Source organism: Macadamia integrifolia, chromosome 11 (assembly GCF_013358625.1).
Source record: "Macadamia integrifolia cultivar HAES 741 chromosome 11, SCU_Mint_v3, whole genome shotgun sequence".
Classification (NCBI taxonomy): Eukaryota; Viridiplantae; Streptophyta; class Magnoliopsida; order Proteales; family Proteaceae; genus Macadamia; species Macadamia integrifolia.
In genome coordinates, this window is record NC_056567.1 from 29,297,745 (window position 1) to 29,305,393 (window position 7,649).

General features: G+C 37.9%; 1 pseudogene; it reads right to left on the reverse strand.

Annotated features, from left to right (window-relative positions):
* Positions 1 to 2,279: 2,279 nt before the first annotated feature.
* Positions 2,280 to 6,753, reverse strand: LOC122093760 (annotated as a pseudogene).
* Between the last annotated feature and the right edge of the window lie 896 nt (positions 6,754 to 7,649).

Genomic DNA, 7,649 nt, shown 5'->3' on the forward strand with positions numbered 1-7,649 from the left:
TGAGATCGGAATTGCAAACGATTTCAACCCCATTCATATGGGTGTTTAGTGCTCTTCACTACTTTCCATGAAAGTTGAATGTTTTTCATTCAACCTCAATATGACTCGGACCATGGGATTATGGAGTCAATATGGACCCTAAGTCATTACTGGATACTTAAACCTCCTTTTTCTTTTTTTTGCTAACACCAAGTATCAATGGAATGGAGATGATATGATCGAATCGAATAGTTTTTCCCTAAAAAATAACGATAACATAAGATAGACACATGTCCTTCGGGTTTTAAGGTCTTCCCCCTCCTTTAGTTCCTTGTATTTTGAACCTTATCTTAATATACAAATTTTACCTATTAAAAATATATATATATATATATATATTGAAGATAAACGATAGTCCTTTATTTTATTTTCTTTGAATAATAATGAATAAAATACAGTATTCATACCTTAATAAATAAGTTTTAATGAATAAAAGTTTTAACTAATGCACTATGTAACAGTCATGAATGTCTAGACATTCAAATTTGCCACTTTGCAAATTTTTTTAAGCTAAAATTTTTCATTTGAATAAGAGAAGTTGGGTTCTACTTATCCACAAATTTTAGATTCCATCAAATTCACCTTGTAATAGGTATTTGGACCTTTTGATAAATTTATTTAAGGTGAGCAATGTAGAAAAGAAAATTTAATACTTTAAAAATAAAGAAAAATTGTCTGGGAGTTTAAGGGTTACACCTAAATATAGGAGGTAAAATGATCACCCCACCCTCTACGAAAGGTGGAAATACCCACCCTATCGATGCTTCTAAGTACGCTCTCATTCACCCTCACACTAGTGCAGAAACCACATTCCCGAATGGGGAGCTCTTCTCCTAAAAATAATAATAAAATCCTAATAGTAGATTCTGTAGACATGAGCTAATCGACAAACACATCATACATCATGACATAGATCATCCAAGGATTTAAACCATTGGACGTCCCGGGTAGCATCATTCTACATATCAAAATCACATCATTACCACTCGTGGCATATGAAATGAATAATAGGGTGATCGACCATGTGTCAAAACTCAACTTCATATTCAATTATTATTCTTTCTATATAATGCCATATCCTCCAATGTATGTCCATACTCTTCCTCAAATGTAAGTTGATGAACATTTTAATGTGGTCACATATATAATACCTTTTTAATGGTCTATTTGTTGGACATTTAGCTTAATCATATAAGTAAAGAATATTGGGGTTCATATTTGGACAAAAATATTAGCTCCGTTTGACCTACCATGTGAATGATGAATAGACATGGTCAAAATTCAACAAGTCATACCTTTTTTTTACCTATGTAGTCTTAAGTATGGGTGCAAGTTTCGCCTTGGAAAGTCAAGCCCGCCCTAAGCCCAAACAAAGCCTTAGCTAGATTTCTATGCGTGTAACGCATTGGAAATATAGAAACACAATCTTAAAATGATGCTGAAAATAATGAAAAAACAAGAACAGACAATGCACAAAGGTTTACGAGGTTCGGTTAGATCACCTATGTCCTTGGTGGGATGAAATCTTACTTCACTATCAATGGAAAACAAGGTTACAACGCTCATCCTCACACCTCTCAGTATTTCTTGCATTACAGAGAAAAAAAACTCTTGCTACAAATATATATAGCGAAAAAACCTTAATCCAAAAAGTACAAAATTACCCTCAAATTAAAAAACTCGACCATCGTCCTGCCTGTCGAGGCATTTGCATTAGTACTCACTAGATTAAACTATGACAGAATACAAAACATCATACACGAACAGGAAATACATGGCTAACGAAAATTTGAAAAAATAAATAAATAAACGAATACCCACTTCACATGTCAGTGACTCTGACAATCCATTTGCATCTTAAGAAAATAGTGTTATTTCCTTTACCCCTTTATTTTGTATGGACTCTCCAAGTCCAACATCATATTTGATGTGTTCAAATAGTGGAGCTCTTAGGCCCCATTATTTCATAGACCTCGAGTTGTGAATCAAGGGACCATGAATGTCACACCCTGCCTCCACTCTTTTATTTACACTTTTTTTAATTAGAAATTACACTTAATTTTAAAGGGAGGTTTATCTTAGCAAGGAGCATTGGAGAGCACCTATGAGATTCTATAAATTTGTTTCGTACATAAGAGGTCAATGAGGTCATTTCATGTGAAAAAAACAGATAGATAAAATGGTGCTAGCATACCCTATCTTGTCACTCACATGTCATGGCATCTCCCACACCAAGCCAATGGGCATACAAGGAGGGATGTTGCAATATATAGGAAAGCCTCACGGTCAAGGAGAAGAGGAGAATGATGTACAAGCCACAACTTAGAACCCTGCTAGCAATATAAAAATGTACCAAGGCAGACAGACACAAGAGTCCTTGACCAGAACTATGTAACTGTTTCACCGACCTCTCACTAGATCCTATGTTTGTCATGATATCACCTTCACCGGTCGTTCACCCCAAAAAGTTTAAACTAAAACAAAGAAAATATCTGGATCAATGACCTATAACACAAATATGTTTCAATTTCTAATTTGGAACAGATCTAGGTGGTCACAAAATACTTAGACTTCAGGAGTCCTCAACAGCCCTGAAATGAGAAATCGTTTGACCCTCACAGATCATCTTCTATCTTCCAACTGCAGTGGTAACAGTTAGATTATTTGTGGAATTAACTTCTGGGCTTTCCACATATAAATCCTTCTCCACGCGATTTCTAACTACAGCAAAAGTCGGTTGCTTCGGATTAGGAACAATTGCAGTCTCACTTTCCAACATCAACAAAACAGATGACATTGTAGGTCTCTCCATTGCAGAGTCTTGCACACACAACAGCCCCACTTGAATGCATCTCAATATTTCCCAATTAAAACATTTATCAGCTATAGATGAGTCCATAAATTCATTTCCTTTCTCTTCACTCCATAGATGCCATGCCTGAAAGAACTCCAAATTCATTAATTGTATGATCAAAATACATAAATGCCTAAAAAAGTGTCAATCTGATCAAAGCATACACACTTACATATCCAATCAGATTTGAGTAGTGATCAGAATGAGAGATGTAGCTATTCCTCTGACCACTGACAATCTCTAGGAGCAACACCCCAAAGCTATAGACATCTGTTTTAACAGAAACTAAGCCTTCCATCCCATATTCAGGAGACATGTACCCACTACATAATAAGAGAAATTTACAAGTTGAATCAACGAAATAAAGATCAAAGTGTGAATAAGGCTAACCAAAATGCTAATTTTTACTTACTATGTCCCAACTACTCTCTTTGTATTCGCTCGATTTTGATTCCCTCCAAAAATTTTAGCCATTCCGAAGTCTGAAATTTTTGGGTTCATCTCGTTGTCTAATAAAATATTGCTAGCTTTTTAGATCCCGATGGATTATTCTGAGCCTCGAGTCTCGGTGAAGGTAAAGGAGTCCCCGTGCAATTCCCTCAATAATGTGGAAACGTTCCCTCCAGTCTAATTGCCCTTGCTTTGCTTTGTCTGCCCATGATTTTATCAGACAATGCAAAGAAAAGCTATCATTCATGCTTTAACATGAACTTGTAATCTATGAAAGTGAATCAGAAAATGAAATTAGTTCTAAGATGTAAAAAAAAAAAACCAAAAATAAAGGAATCCAAGCTGCCATTGGGCATATATTTGTAAATCAACATCTTTTCCTCCCCCTGAATGCAACAACCCAGAAGTCTAACCAAATTCCTGTGTTGTAGTTTGGCAATGAGTATAATCTCATTCATAAATTCTTCCAATCCTTGTATTGAGCTCCTTGAAAGTCTTTTCACGGCTATTTCTTGTCCTCCAGGTAGCATTCCCTAGAAGAAAAGTTTAGCAGCGTTCAGAAAAATATGTTCCTAATTAAGTCATTATTTGATTCAGAGTTTATTGTAAACTTTTACCTTGTAAACAGGACCAAATCCACCTTGCCCAAGTTTATTTTCCTCAGAAAAGTTGTCTGTAGCAATTGCTACACAATTAAAATCGAACAATGGCAATTCAGGAACATTTCCTTGTTGCCCCTCTCTTACTAGGTCCTTTAGTCCTAAGAAATTCCGACCCTTGCTCAAACCAAATAATCGCTGTTTTTTGTTTCGCTTCCTTGACAAATCTGAGAATATGGTAAACGCAAAATACTTGAAAAGTCAGTAAAAATAATATCTAGTTAGCAGCATTTGTGAAAAATTCTGTGAATTTACCTCTTAGTTTTGGGAGAAAAATATATAGTGAGTAGATAGATATGCTTAAAAATACTATCCCAGATATTGCAATTGTCACTATGATTGGCTTTGATATCCCACTATTTCCACCTGCAATTTGAAAAAAAAAATCCCATTTGTTAAGTTTGTCTCGAATTCTTGACCCGTTTTGAAGATTGACTCGCTCCGACATATTTTGGTGACAACCAGAATGGGAATTTTTCTCAGATCTGTGATGGAAGCAAAGGGGTTCGGTCGATAAGCCCAAAGCCTAGAGTCCAATGGGTCGACCCGTGACTTGGAGTATATAATGTACTGTTGCTTGTTGAGAAAGTCATTGTATTTTAGGGGTTTTTCGAGTTAGGGTTTCAGGGCAAATTTTCTCGCCGCTACTTGGGTGTAACCTCTCTTCTGCATAGTGAAACATCTTCTTCGCCCGAAGACATAGCACACCACCCTGGTGTGTGAACCTCATTAAACCTCTGTGTCGTGCAGATCTATTGTCTCTTTATTTATTTATTTTTTTTTTTCGTATTTCTTGGCGTTTGATCTAACACCATTTATGAAACTGAAATCGCTTGCCATGAAAGTCTAGTCAGGTTTTAGGGGCCTAAGAAAAACATAGATAGAAAGATTCTGAACCAGATGAGCTACTGTTCCCTATAATGCAAGAAAGAGTCTAAAAGCACCTCACCTAATAATTCTGAAGCAGCGAGGCGGATGTAGATGGTACTCCCAGCTTCTTGAAATTGTTCAACATCAACTAAATCTCCACTCCATATCAAACAGCCAATCCCACTAATATATGCATAAGCTCTGCAAGAACAATTCCTCAGACACTCATCTTTACATTCACCTATGCCATTAAATGTAACCAAGTTGGAGAAATCAGGCAATTTGGTACCATCCAAGTTTATAAAACCATCCTCCTTTGGCGCCTCAACCTTACTATTATTCTTCTCACACTGTAACTCTGTTCTCCTCACGCACCCACCTGACCAATTTCCCTCATTCCACTCGAGGCTATCTTTGGGTTCATACCCATAAAAACAACTACAACTAGGGGAACGGTAATCCAACAGAGCACACCTCCCAAAAGCTCCACACATGTTGTAAATTCCGCATTCAGTGGGTGCTGACCAGGTAAGGTTCCACTCCTTTCTCTCCTCATCCCACCATAGCTCCTTCATACTTCCATCCCATCCTATCCTGTAGTGCAAGATCATATTTTTAGGTAGTGTGTAAGTGGTGTACAGTACTCCTTTTTGAGCATCACTGACGAACTCAAACCCAAGAAGATAGCGATATTTCATGGTGGGAATGCCCATGAACATCGTTCCATTCCATTGCCCACTTCTCCAACGCCGTGTCAATCCCTCCCATATCAGAGTTTGAGGAGATCCCAGAGGATCCACACCCGTAAGGTAGTTACCCTTGGAAGGATCATGAGCGCTTTTCCATGAAGTGAATGTGTTGTTCTCGCCTGTCTCTTGATTATAGCCCATTATCATGCCAGGCAGGAAGGTATCTGTAGGATCATCGAAGCTCTGCCACAGGACCTTGTAAGAGTTACCAAAAGTTTCATCACTTCTGAGAAGAAGATTCCCGGTGTCCATGAGAACAGCAGTTGTGTTACTGGGTATAAGTGAAACATTTGTTGACCAGACAAGTTTTCCATTCCCATCCATCACCACCAGATTCCCATCGTCTGTAATGTTGAGAACCCCTCCTCTATCCAGAATTGGATTCTCTCCGTTTGCAACCCACACAAACTGTTTGTACTGGAAACTTGTAATACCATATCCCAACGTAGCGATTTGTGGAATTCCCAGGACTAAAGAAACCCAATTCGAATATCTTCCCGGGGGAGATTATAGTTTGTTCTTCTGTGACGAATTGGCCTCGTGTGATGTTGTGATCAATAGCATTAGAACATAGAGACAATAAGTCGAACAATATGAAGATGGAAGCAAGAAAAAGACTAACCTGTCTGTGATGAGTGGCGCTCATCCTCCTATCTTATTGGATTGTTACAGAGATAAGATCGCCTTAAAAAATGCAAAATAAGAGAGCTTGGGTAGCTGCAATGCTCCTTGACGCACAGGGAAGTTGAATTGCATCCCAAATATAGTCAAAAGTTTCTCCTGCGTGAGACAGACGGCTTTCAGAGTAACGACATTTAATTCTTTGACCAAAACTTCAGCATAAGTCGTCACGGATTTCTTCACTGAACTTTCATCCCGAGCCCACCGGCTTTCTCCATCGCAAACGGCCCAACCATTCACATCTCGACAGGGATTAAGTGATGGAGAGTTTTCTCGGCATTATCAAGAACATTAGGAACCAGTGTTCGTGCTGTTATCTCCGGGTTTGCTAATCCAGGTGCCTGGTCAGAACCGCTTCATTGAGTTTGACAACTTCCAGACGAGTAGGGTATCGATTGGGGTTCACTCCATTCTCTTCTTTTTCTTCACATTTGCTGTTTCAAATTTGGAAGAAAACTGGGGAATTTTTCAATGGATTTGTAATTATTCAATGGAGGAAGCTAGAAGCATATATTACTAATTTCCATATTGGAGTTAACTTGCAATTTAATGAGTCTCAACGACTGTTTATGGTCCAGCTCTCCCCGGATAAAGATCGTCTGCAGTGATATTCATGTTCTCTTATTCTGATTTTTTATTTTATCTCTCTCTCTCTCTCTCTCTCTCTCTCTCTCTCTCTCTCTCTATTTATATATTTTGATTTATAGGTGGATCAAATTACCCCTTTTGCTTTTCTCTGTTGGTTTGCCATTTCTTTACTCAAAAACTGATAATTTGTTCCTTATTCCTTTCCTTTCTCTTTTGGTTGGGTGTGAACTTTCATGGTTGTTTGTGTCCGAGTAATTGGCTACTCAATTCTTTTGTGAAATAATGATGAAGGGAAGAGGACTGGGGATTGGAGATTCCTGGGTGGTGGAAGCTTTTGTCTGATTCTGTTACATGTCTCCTTTCAAACACTTCTGTTCCTCACTCTTTTGTTGTGGGGACTAAACCAACCTTGGCTGCAAGGCTACTTCCAGGAACCTACCGATCAATAGAACAGTGAATTCCATCGAAGAAATTAAATTATCCAAAGTAATTTCCCAATCTTGAGTTAGTCATGTATGGATTAGGTAATAAAACATACAATTCATTTTACAATGAAAGCTTATAACACAAGAAAAGAATGATTACATTGATGAAAGTAGTCTTTCCCATGTTGCAACTTGCCATTCCAAGATCTTAGAAAATATCTGATGTGTAAATCCATGTAGGTCTATAGGAAGGGAAGAAAGGTCGGCTCAGAGCTAATAACCCTGTGGGAACACTAGGGACTTTTGTTGTTTTCCTACACAAGGAAGTTCTAGA